Consider the following 12,147-nt stretch of genomic DNA (forward strand, 5'->3'; position numbering starts at 1 on the left):
AGAGAGAGGGAACCAAGGATGGGGGGAAAAAGCAAAACATACAGAAAACAAGAAATGGAAGATCATTTGCTGACAATAACATGTTTGTTGATGTGCTTGATTGAGACAATATACAGTGTACTCTGGATGGAAAATCTCATTTTGTATGCTGTAATGATGTACAGTGAATGAATGCAAATAAATAAATTGAAATAAAAAATTAAAAAAAGATGTTACTGAAAAACTGATTTGATACTGTAGATTTAAGGTCATGTAATGGTGTACTACTCGGTTTTAGATCAGTGGCAAGATTTCAAAACATTAGCATCAAAAGAAAGCCTTTGTTATAGAAAAGAATATGTATCAAAAAGCTATCTATAATATAAAATCATAAATTAAAAAAATTTAAAAGCAAAAAAAAAAAAAAAACAAAAAAAAGAAGACATAGAAACCCTGAATAGACCAATAACAAGCAATGAAACTGAATTAGTAATAAACGGCCTCCCAACAAATAAAAGCCCAGGTCCTGATGGCTTCCCTTCTGAATTATACAAAAAAATTTTTTTCAAAGTTAACTCCCATTTGGGACCAGTTGTTAGTGTAATGGCTGTGTCAACTGGATTCCTATGTGTTCAACCATGGTTTGAGTCCCGGACCCGGTGACTTAAATTCACACTGAGCGCATGTGCATGCGTGCCCAGGATCCCGAGAAAAACATTTTATAAAATATATCCCTTCATGATTAAACTCAGAAAAGCTGACATAGAAGGTACATTTCTCAACACAATAAAAGCCATAGATAACATAATATTAAATGGGAGAAAGCTGAAAGTTTTTCAACTAAAAATTGGAACAAGACAAGGCAGTCCCCTTTCTCCACCCCTTTTCAATCTATTACTGAAAGTTCTAGCCAATACAACAAGACAGGAGGATAAAATAAAAAGTATTCAAACAGGGAAAAAGAAGTGAAATGATCTCTCTATTTGCAAATGACATGATTATGTATATTTAAAAAGTTCAAAAGAATACACACACACACACACACACACACACACACAAACTCCTGCAAGTTATAAATGAATACAGTAAAGTGGGAGGATACAAAATCAACATACAAAAGTCTATACCATTTCTATACACAAACAAGGTAGAATTGAAGAAAAGAATCCCATTTACAATAGCCACAAAAAGTATAAGATACCTAAAAATAAACCTAACCAAAAACTTCAAAGATCTTGAAAAGGAAGACTATGAAAAACTTAGAAAGGAAATGGAAAATGACACAAAAATATAGAAAGACATCCAATATTCCTGGATTGGAAGAATTAATATAATCAAAATGTCAATGCAATCCAAGTTAATCTACAAATTTAATATAATTTTGGTCAAATTAACAAAGATATTCTCAAAGATTCAGAAAAAAAAAACAATCATAGAATTCATCTGAACTTATAGAAAAAAAACATATTGCCAAGAATACTGCACAAAAATAGTGGAGTATGAAGCATCTGACTCCCTGACCCCAAAATATATTACGAAGCGGTGATAATCAAAATGGCATGGTACTGGCACAAAAACAGGCATGTGAACTAATTGAACAGAGTAGAGATCCCAGAAATAAACCCCAAAACATACAGCCAACTGATTTTTGACAAAGGGCACCAGTCAATTCAGTGAAGAAAAAAATCTCTTCAGCAAATGATGTGAAAAAAATGGGTATCCTACCTGTAGAAAGATGAATCTGGACCCCTATCTCTCACCAGTAACAAAAGTCAACTCAAATCAAAGATCTAAACTTAAGATCTCAAACTATAAAACTACTGGTGGATAATGCAGGAGAAATTCTTGGCAACATCAGAGTAGGCAAAGACTTTTTAAATAAGACCCCCAAAGCACAAGCAATAATCCCAAAAATAGGCAAGTGGGATTGCATCAAGTTAAAAAACTTCTGCAAAAGAAATGATAATTAGAGTGAATCAGCAACCCTTGGAATGAGAGAATATATTTGCAAACTATGCCTCAGGTCAGAGACTGATAACCAGATTATACAGGAAACTCAAGCAGTTTATGGACCCCCCCCTCAAAAAAAAATCAACCCAATTAACAGATGAGCAATTGAGCTGAGCAGACAACTAAGGATGACATATGAATAGTCAAAAAGAATATTAAAACATGCTCAACATCCCTCATCAAAAGTGTAAATGTAAAACAAAACCACGATGAGTTACAACCTAACCTCAGTCAAAATAGCTAAGACTTAAAAAATGAAAAATAATAAGTGCTGGTGAGGCTGTAGTGAAAAGGGAACTCTCCTACACTGTTGGTGGGAATGTAAATAAGTACAGCCACTATGGAGAACAATATGGAGATTTATCAAAGACCTACAAATAGAACTACCATATGATCAAGCAAGTCCACTCAAAGGGTATCTCCCAAAGGATAGGAATACACTCAGTCAGAAAACTACTTGTACATCCATGTTTATTGCAGCATTATTCACAATTGCTAAGACAGGGAACCAAATCAAAAGTCCACAGTCAGATGAACGGATTGAAAAAGTATAGCACATATACATTATGGAATACTATTTGGCCATTAAAAACAAGACTCTGGAATTTGATAGAAATTGGATGAATATGGAAGATTTACTGCTAAGGGAAGTAAGCCAGACTATGAAAAAGAGGCATTGTATGTCTCCACTCAATATGCACCAGAGGTCTGTACTCTATGGCAGAAACTGAAAGACTGGAAAAGCATGAGAACAATTGTGGATACTAGAGACAGCTCGGGAAGAGGTTGAGAAATGAGGGAAGGTGAGATGAAGGAATCAAGGAGAAAAATAAACAAAACATTTAAGGGGCACAAAAATGAAAAATTATCTGCTGATGATTGCACGTATGATAATATCTTTGACTAGACTAATATGCAGTATATTCATGTTGGGAAATTTATTTTGCATGCTATAATGATATATAGTGGTTGAACATATTTAAAAAATTTAAACACTAAACCAAAAGGCAAAACAAAAACATTAATAAAATTTTAAAATGGTATTTCCTCACACAGTGTTCATCTGGCAGGTGCTAGATTAAAATGATCAATGTAAGTAATTGAAAAGATGCAATATCCTGCATACTGTATATGGCATACACTTGAAGTATTTTTTTTATCATAACCTTGAAGCTACAAATTTTGCTTATTTAATGGATGAGGAATGCTGCCATGTAATTTAAAGGTCAAAGCCAATCTTTAATGACTAACTAATGAGCCAAAACAAACTTAAACTTACTGTTAGAAAATGCATGACCTTTGGGGTCAGACAGTGGTACAGCTGTAAAATGTAATGCTCTGTGAGACAATCCCACATAGGAAAGTTCCAAGTTCAATTCTAGAAACCTCTCTGAGTATACTGGGCTATGCTTGCTTATGATCTAAGGCTGGCTGGAGACAAGAGGTGAATCACAGCATCAAGACCCTGTTGGGGAATCTCTATTTCTCCCCCCTCCCCCATACCAGTCTCATTTTTGCTCGTGAAAGAAACTTAAAAATTAACAGTAAATGAAAAAGTCTGCCTCAAAACAAAAATCAAAAAGAAAAAGTCTGACTTTGACCTGAAAAAGAAAATGTTAATAGGCATTCTTATGATAATAACTTCACTTCTGAATTCTCTAAGAAGGCATGAAGCATCGTGCATCTCCCACACAGATGAAAAAGGCCCTGTCCTTGTTAGCATTTTGTACCATGGCTAGTTTGACTTTGGCCTTATAGATCTCTTCCTCAAGTTATCCATTTTTGAACTGGCCTTTTTGAACTGGCCTCTTATCACCCAGAGGTCATCATATCCCAGTGCAAAATATGAGTAAGACTGGGAAAGGAGTGAAATACTCCCATGTCCTTTAGATAAGACAAGATTGAGCATAAGGAAAGGTGAGAACAGAGAACCGCATGCCACAGGCTGTTCTCAGGCAGATCAGTTTATAGAAAAGAGTACACGCAGAATTTAAAGTTCTGAAAACAATTCCATTAAAAATATCTCACTTTGTGCACCTCTCTGAAAGTCTTCGTGTATACTTGGTGGTGAACATAGCTACTTTTCACAGATATCTAGTTTAGATATGCCTGGAATGTTCTAAATATTACTTAGAAGAGGGACCAGCAGATGGCATAATGGTTATGTTGCTGGACTCCCATGTAACTGACCATGGTTTGAGTCCTGGAACCCGTGGCTTACACTCATGCCAGGCACATGTGCATGTGTGCCCAAGATCCTGAGAGGAGAATGAAGGAGAAGGGATTGTGGCATGGCCATCCCTCCTGGGGGATGACTTCTCTCTTTCTGTCTCTCTGTCTCTGTCTTTCTGGTGAGCGCACACACCCAACTGAAAAAAAAAGAAAAAAAAACTCTCCAAAAAAATATGTATTACTTAGAAGAGCTAAGAAAATGTGTACAAGGATGACTTCCTTTTCTCGTCATATGGATGACTAGATGTTCAAAGAAAATCTTCCAGTGTCTAACATTTGTAGATTAGAAAATTATTTAATCTTTTAGAATAATTGGCTGAGTGGTTGGGAAAAGGAGAAAGACTTGTGCCCTAAATAATAATAGAAATCCTGAGAGTATTACAGCCTCCCTTGTGGGAAGGGAGGGACTGTGGGAGGGAAGTGTGAAAAGGAAACGCCCCTAGGGGTGCTCATGTGTGGGGGAATAGATAAAAAAGTAAAACTTGTAAAAAACCAAGAAGATGGATTTAAAAAATGTCCACACGAAGCCCAAATCGCAGACAAGTTACACTGTGAGCACACTGAACCGAGGAGTGGTAGGAGGAAGAGGGAGGGTCCTAGAGGGAGACAGTGGGGAAATTCGCTCATCATCACTAGATCTAAATAAAAAACAGAAATAAGAAAGCAAAATGCTTAGAGAATACCTCACCACAAGTTTGTTATCGCTTGTGTTTGGGACCAGAATTTATGCTACCTGTGTTACATTAACTCCTCAATAAATCTAATCCAAATATTAGAATTAAAATGATCCCAACATGGGAACCAGCAGTTAGCGTAATGGCTATGTTGCTGGACTCCCATGTAGGGGTTCGCGTCCCAGAGCCGGTGGCTTAAAACTCACGCCGGGAGCGTGTGCGTGCGTGCCCAAGATCCCGAGAGGAGAATGGAGGAGAAGGGATTGCGGCGTGACCATCCCCCCTCGGGGGTGATTTCTCGCTTTCTGTCTCTATGTCTCTCTCTGTCTGTCTGGCGAGCACACACACCCTAAAGCGAAAAAAAGGAAAAAAAAAGGATCCCAACAAAACTTATTTGGTGTGATAGAAGTGTTTCTAAAACTGGATTGTAGTAATGCCGATTGCACAGCTAGAAAAATTTACTAACATTTTGACTATATACTTAAAATGAGCAAATTTTATAGCAAGTAAATTTACACATAAATAAAACTTTAAAAGAGAAAGAGGGAGAGGAAGAGAAGAGCTCTGTCTTGTTCCTTACCAACAACTTTTAATATAGCTAATACAAACAGTTGATGCCCTTGACTAATAGTATTTCCACTGAACAAAGATAGGATGAAAAGGGAGAAGAAATTCTAGAAGATAAAGGCAATGTGAAAAGAGGAGAAAAGTTAACCGGGTTGTGACACACTGGCTGTATTTGAATTGATTTCCATCATGATTTAAACAACCTTGATATTACAATCTAGGTCAACTCTGCAAAAATACATTACTAGGCCACTCACGCTATGAATATTCAGTAAAAGAAAATTTTGTTAGAGGTGATAATGACTTTGTAATAGAAAAGCAAGATTAAGTAACAACACATCCTTATGTCTTCGGGGAGAGAGGTGGAATGAGAAGTACTTGGTATCCCGCCCAGCAGTTCTGATGAATGCAGCACGCTTGGAACCCTGATCGTGTGCCCAGTCCTGTCACTGTCTTCCTTGAATCTTAACTTTCTGAAACTTTTACATGTGGTTATTTGATATATGGCTATGTTCCCCAAAAGGTGGCAGGACAAACATTCCCTGTCTCCTTCAACTCTGAGATTAAGTATCTGTATGTCGTCTGACTCTTCCTCATGTGTCAAACTTGTTTTCTACTTCTATTCCAACTAATTTGGTTTTCTCCTGTAGATTCATACTGGAAAACTTTCTCAGAACATTGAATCATCAATAAGCATGGAACAAACAAATACATTTTTACATTAAACATATGTTTTGAGGATTTTCTGATCTCCTTCTGCCAAAATAACACACTTTGGTAAAACTACTATATTTTGAATGTATCGTCTGGTGACTTCCACTCCTATTTTTCAAAGTAATCCCCAAAGTCAGTATGTTCATAAAATGAGTCCTTTTTAAACACAAAGGATGTATATTTAAATCTTTAATCTTTTTGTTTTAACTATCACAAAAAAGTATATGACATTTGCAAAAAGTCTAATAATACAGAAATATGTAAGAAGGGTCTTCAAAAAATGTGCATTATTAAAAAATCATGTATAGATTTCAAAAAATATTTTATACCAAAATAAACTCCTACTGATTTGTTATGTTTGCAGCATTGTGTGTCACATTGTTTCTTTTGACTACATTATTTTGTCTTGCACATGGTTTAATCTCATGCTGTTTTGTTCATCATGGCCCCTCCAGCGGACAAGGGTTGGAGGTTGAAGACAGTGACATTAATGTTCCACCCTGTGTAGGCTTAGGCTAATGTGTGTTTATGTCTTAGATTTCTTTTTGTTTAAGATAATGTCTCGCTGTGTTGCAACCCTCCTGCCCCAGCCCCACAGCTGGGACTACACACATGCACTACCATGCCTGGTTCTTTAGATCAGATTGGGAATTGAAGCTGGGCTTCTCATGTGGTCCCAGTCTGCACAGCAAACTGTCTTAATAGCACATGCCACCCATAGCTGGGCCTATGTTTAAGTTTTTAACAGGAAAATTTAAAAAATTAACAGGAAAAAAACATGTAGAGTAAGGATATAAAGAAAGAAAGAAGTTTTTGTACAGCTGTACAATGTGCTTGTGTTTTAAGCTAAGCAAGTGGTAACATGAAAGTGAAAAAGGTTAAAAAAAATTAAAGTATAAAATAAAAAGTTACAGTAACCTAAGGTAATTCTATTGAAGAAAAAAAATATTTTTTGAGAGATTTTTGTTACAGGGTACATGCACTTCTGGAGAGACAGCAAGAGAAGGAAAGTGAGAAATCACCCCCCAAGGGGATGGCCAGACTGCAATCCCTCCTCCTCCATTCTCCTCTTGGGATCTTGGGTTCTTCCATTTTCAGGATTTGGGGCACAAGCACATACACACCCAGTGGTTTCAAGCCTCCGGATCCAGGATTCAAACTCCAGTCAGCCATTGAGAATCCAGTGCCTTAACCACTATGCCACCTACAGACTCTGAAAATTTGTTTAATAAATTTAAGCCTAAGTGTCCAGTGTTTATAAAGTCTACAGCACTGTAAAGTAGCATCTAGGCCTCCACATTCGCTTGCCACTTACTCGCGGACGCATCCTAAGCAACTTCCAGTCCTGTAAGCTCCATCATGCTAAGTGCCCTATACGGTATTCCATTCTTCATGTCTTATACATATCTTTACTGTCCCTTTTCTATGTTTAAATACACAAATATTTTCCACTCTGTTTCAGTGCCTGTGGTACCCAGTGTAGTAATATGCTGCACATATTTGTAGCCTAGGAGCACATATTGTAGCCTAGGAGCAGTAGGCTATACCAGATTGACTAGGTATGCAGTAGGCTACATACCTTCTAGGTCTATGTAAGTGCAGTCTGTGATGTTCACACAATGACAAAATTACCTGACAATACATTTCTCAAAATGTATCCCCATCATGGGAACCAGCAGTTGGCGTAATGGCTATGTCGCTGGACTCCCACGTAGTCAACCGCGGTTCGCGTCCCAGACCCAGTGGCTTAGAACTCACGCCTGGAGCGTGTGCGTGCGTGCCCAAGATCCCGGGAGGAGAATGGAGGAGGAGGGATTGCGGCGTGACCATCCCCCCTGGGGGATGATTTCTCACTTTCTGTCTCTCTGTCTCTCTCTGTCTGTCTGGCAAGCGCATGCGCCCTATAGTGAAAACCTCTCCAAAAAAAAAAAAAAATGTATCCCCATCATTAAGCAACACAGGACTGCAATCATAAATTTAACTGCATACAGTATTAACATACTCTGGAGATCTTTCCTGATTCCCTAAAAAAAATACACTGCACAGATAGTCTTCAGTTGATTTTTCAACTTTGCAACAGTGCAGGGCAATCATAAAAAATAAAAATAAGAAAAACCTGATAGTGACTTTGGACTAAAATAACAAGGATTGTATTGTTTTCCTCTTTCAGTAGGATGGTATTCAATAAATTACATGAGCTATCCAACACTTCATCATAAAATGGGCTTTGTATTAAATGGTTTTGACTACTCGTAGGCTAACGTAAGTATTCTGAGTCCATTTGAGGCAAGCTGGATTAAGCAGCTATGATGTTCAGTTTGATGTATTAAGTACATTTTTGGCTTATAATATTTTCAATTTACAATGGGCTGATCAGAAGGTAATCTACTAGAAGTCTAGAAACATCTTTAGTTCTAACTTCATTTTTTATTATCAGCTTCAGAAAATACTATTCTATAAGGACACCATGAGCATAGATGTGTGTTTAAGTAGTTTCTGATTTTTTGCTATTACAAACAAGCATCGGAACCAGCAGATGACATAATGGTTAAGTCACTGGATTCCCACATAGTCAACCACAGTTCTAGTCCCCGATCCAGTGACTTAAAACTCATACCGGGCATTTGTGCATGCATGTGTGCCCAAAATCCCAAGAGGAGAATGGAAGAGAAAGGATTGTAGCGTGGTCATACCCCCTGGGGTTGACTTCTCACTTTCTGTCCCTCTGTCTCTCTCTTTCTCTCCAGTGGGCATTCGCGCCCTATAGCAAAGCTCTCTCAGAAACAAACAAGTGTCAAATAAAATTTTATCTGCACAAGTGTCAATATTTCTATATGATGGATACATAGTTGTAACATATCAGTCAAAAGGCACACTATGACCCAGCTTTGTGGTGCAGTTGGTCACAATTTGAACTGCCCTGATGAAAATCACAGGGCTGGCCTCAAGTTCAGATCTCTAAGTGGGCTTGAAAACATGCTGAAGGCTTGCACATGCCCAGAATCCCAATGAGCTGGAGAGCTAGGGAAGGGATCATGGCATGATTAGACCCAGTCAAGCAAGCATCTCTCTCTCTCTCTCTCTCTCTCTCTCTCTCTCTCACACACACACACACACACACACACACACACACACACACACACACTTACTCTCACTCTTTTCCATGAATAAAATAAACTATAAAAAAAAAAGACATGATAAACACAGCCATGGTTGTGCAACCATAGCAGGCCACTCTGTGATGCTAGATCCAGATGGAAGATTGGGTTTCCCAGGTCAATGTACAATGCAGGGCATGTGCACCTGCACCTGTGATTCTGACTGAGTGGGAAAGCTGAGGGCAAGACCATTGGTGTGAGATCTTGCTGAGGGCGTTTGTCTTTCTCTCTCTCTCTTATGAAATAAATACACACAAAAGTACAATAGCTATAGGCTGAATTCTGTCTATAAAGAACATACCAACTCATATTCCAACAGTGTGTGAATATGCTTGTGTTCTCATAACCATGTCAAATCTTGGATTCTTACCTAACTTTTTAATACGTAGATATTGATAAATGGAGGGAAAGGGATGTTTCTTTCCTATTTGCCTTTTCCTGGATAACGGTGAAATTTATCATTTTTTCACAAGTTTTCAGTTGTTTGTGTTGAAGGGCCAGAGTGACTCCATTTCTTTCAGGGCGAGTCCATTTTGTTAAACCCACCTTCGTGAGAATCCGCATCATTTCAAGGAGGCAAGCTGGTCACCTAAGAAAAAGTCATAAGACCATCACCCCATGGGGACTGACCAATGAGCTCTCACACACACACACACACACACACACACAACTTGTTGAAGGAGAGAAGCAAAGGAGGTGCCAGAGACAGCTCCCCTCCCTGTAATCTACAGCCAATGTGTAGCCACCTGAGCCCATTCCTCAGAACGCCTCGACTTCCCTCCCAACAGCCGAATAAAAACCCAGCCCCACTAACATGCAGGGCTCTCAACTCTGACCTGCTGGGCCGATGAGATTGGGAGTCCTGGCTCAAGCCTGAATAAAAGCGACCCTCATGTGCTTACATTGGAACAGCTCCCTGGTGGTCTTTTGGGAACTTCGTGACTGGGGCACAATATTTGGGAGCTTGTCCAGGATTCCCCAAGACTCCCAGGATCCGAATCGGAGAGTTGACTGATAACGGCCGGTGAGTGTGTTTCCTCTGTCTCTGTGTTTGTCCTGTTCAGTCTCTGAGGGCCCTAACTCTGTAATAGATCGGAATTGGTCTAGTGGACGCACTGGCAGGCCACTGATCTAGGGGCCTAGAAGACATTCCAGGGCCCCCAGGAGGGGACACAGTGCCCCTAGTTGTTCTGAAGGGAAATGGCGGGTCGCTCCTGCAGCATGGCGTGAGGTCGTTGTCCCACTTTAGGTTCGCTTTTCATTTAGTAAAGAGCATCTGAGTGGCTGCATTTGTCCTGTCTGTGTGTTTATTTACTTATCTCTGTTGGTGTGTACATTTTTCTGACAGAAATGGGATAGATTCAGACTTCCCCTCTGATGCTTATGATGGACCATTTCAAGGATGTTAAGATCAAGGCCCATAACCTTAGTCTAGATGTTACAAAACAGAAGCCTTCACTTTAAATCAAGTCACTCCCGGCTTAATCAATAAACTCCAATAAATTTGGCTATGTCTGGATGTCCTCATATTTCTCACTGAGTAGATTATAAAATTTAGAGGCCCCAGCGAGATCACGTACCTGTCTGGTACCTGTGTGAGGCATCCTAGGGAAAACGGCCTCTCTTGGCCCGGCTGCTGGCTGCTCAGGACTGCTCTAGGGGAGGTACCACCTGGGATTTCCCAAGACCCCCGAGCTCCTCTTGGGATTGTTGGCAACTGACCAGAAATGCTGATGGCTCCTCCAAAAGTCTGTGGAGTTTTGCTGTAAGACCTCCAGAGGCATTTCTTTGAATGTTCTTGTCCTGTTCTATCTGCTTCAGTGAAGACAAACCGGTGAGTAAGGGGTTGGCCATGGAACAGGGAGGGAATCGCAGGCAGGGTTTGAGTCCCCGGAAGGCCCCTGAAAGTCCAGTCTGCAGGAAATCAGGGTTAGAGTCCATGACAGGGATTAAATCCCTGGGTTGAGGGTTTGAGTCCCTCCACAGTGGCTGGATTCACGGCTGACGAGAGACGGTTTTAGAACCCCTACTTAGGTTCTATCAGATGTGCTGGAATCTGGGAGCTAGATGGTAAGGTGTTTGAGTCCCCCCTCCTAGCCCTTAGACATTTTGTGGGCAATCAGGGTTAAAGTCCCTGACAGGGTTTGAGTCCCTGGAAGTTTCAGGGTTTTTTGTTTGTTTGTTTTGTTTTTTTAAATGGGTTTCTTCTGCTTTTACTGTTATTGGACATATTTTCTCCATGCTCTCTTGGATTGGTGGGAAGGAACGTAGTACCCTCTTGTGTGCATGATGAGTGAATGACTGTGTTTGTGGCCCCACAGCTATGGCTGCGGCACAGGAATGAGTCCCTGACAGGGTTTGAGTCCCTGGGAAGACAGAGTTTGAGTCCCTGGAAAATCAGGGTTTGAGTCCCTGGATATCTTAGGATTTTTTTATGGGTTTCTTTTGTTTCTTCTGCTGTTTTAATTATTTCCTCTGCACCCTCTTGGAAAACATCACTTGGTTCCATCCCTCCTCCTCCTCCTCACTTGAGGGTACCGAGTAATGGAATATTGATCAAGGAGTTCTTCAAGAACCGATGATCCCTACAGTCAGAGTACTATTGCTGAAAACTGCCTGTGACCATAGGAGGTGTGGGTAGAGGCAAGAGGGTCCTGGAATGTCCCAGGGTACATCTTGACCAAAGAGCATACTTGCCTTTTAGAATTCATGAAAGGCTGGAACAGCTCTTGTAAAGTCCCTTAGAATGCATGCTTAAGCATTTCAATGAGGCATGTGTGGAAAGTTGTGATTATGGCATCAAACTCTCCATC

The sequence above is a fragment of the Tupaia chinensis genome, unplaced genomic scaffold (genome assembly GCF_000334495.1).
Source record: "Tupaia chinensis unplaced genomic scaffold, TupChi_1.0 Scaffold000046_3, whole genome shotgun sequence".
Taxonomy (NCBI): domain Eukaryota; kingdom Metazoa; phylum Chordata; class Mammalia; order Scandentia; family Tupaiidae; genus Tupaia; species Tupaia belangeri.